Here is a 1,228-nt window from a genome sequence, read left to right as displayed (position 1 = left end):
CTGTGTTGTTGATTTTCGCCCGATTTTCTCCTATAAATTGGGCACTTTCTTCTTAATTAATGGACCGTTTCGAAAAATAAATCTGAACCTGTGATACTTGGCTGGTGTACGGCTTTCTTAATTGAAAAATGGGGGCGATGCAATGCCTTTTATTCAAAATAAAAGATATTACAAATCCACCATAATTACATTTAACCACGAAACATTGTACTATGAAATTACCTCCTCCTGCAAAGAAAGGAAATACTACGTAACAGCGAATGTCGACAAATGTTTTTACAGAATATATAAGTAAACGAGACCATTTTAACATCAAAGACAGTTTGGCCGAGTGGTCTAAGGCGCCAGATTTAGGCTCTGGTCCGAAAGGGCGTGGGTTCAAATCCCACAGCTGTCAAGTTTTTCCCTTTTTGTTTCGCTAAGCCTTCAGCTTCGAACTATCTATTGTCCTTACTTGTTACCAGCTTATATATCGCCTCGCAAGCCACCACCGTTCCCTCAAAATGATTCTAAACTTGATGTCCTCAAATGATCAACCAAGTTCACAGCTATATATGTTGATTATTACATCTAAAAATATATGTTGATTATTACATCCAAAAATGCAGAAACAGTTCAACATTTTATCAGGAAATACAGCGCGCAGCTATACACAACATTATGGAATAGCACGCGATCATTAGGCAGTATTAAAATCCTCGCAGAGTAAATTAGGCACGCATTAATGATTTGATGATCGGTTTCATGCTGTGCGCATAAACATGAGCAGATTTTGCGCACGGGTGACAGTAAAGGAGCCGTTAACGCCTCCGGATACTACGCCCTTCCGCATCTGCACCAACGTTCAAACGTTGAATCCCCCTGTATATATTCAGCTGGTAGGTGCTCCTACGATCCGTCCGCTGCTCATCGATTAGCTTTCACTCGTACGCTGCCAGCTTCTCTATCAGGAATTCAGAAACTTTGGCTGCATTCTTGTGCGGACGAAGCTGCGCGTAGAAAGCTCCAATGGCTCTGTCCGGAACTCGCGGGGTTTTGCTGTCCCTATTGGTGCTTGCGGCGCTCGCCGTGCCGGCGGTGAGAGCGGTTGAATCGCACTGGGAGAGGAACGGGCACCGCCGTCGCGCGGCTCCGGTCCCCGCTGTGGCGCCTTCCTCCTCCAGTACTGCCCCGGCGCCGTCCCCTAAGGTCGGCGTGACGAGCCCGTCGCCCGCCCCGTCGCCCGCTG

At 46.7% G+C, this 1,228-nt stretch overlaps 1 non-coding gene across 1 annotated transcript; it reads left to right on the top strand.

The window, feature by feature from the left end:
- Positions 1-317: 317 nt before the first annotated feature.
- TRNAL-UAG (transfer RNA leucine (anticodon UAG)) lies at positions 318-397 on the top strand. Its single transcript has one exon. It is a non-coding gene; the product is annotated as a tRNA-Leu (tRNA).
- The last annotated feature ends 831 nt before the right edge of the window (positions 398-1,228 follow it).

This window comes from Lolium perenne, chromosome 1, assembly GCF_019359855.2.
Source record: "Lolium perenne isolate Kyuss_39 chromosome 1, Kyuss_2.0, whole genome shotgun sequence".
Classification (NCBI taxonomy): Eukaryota; Viridiplantae; Streptophyta; class Magnoliopsida; order Poales; family Poaceae; genus Lolium; species Lolium perenne.
Note: the sequence above shows the minus strand (reverse complement) of the source record. Positions and strands in the feature narration are given on the sequence as shown.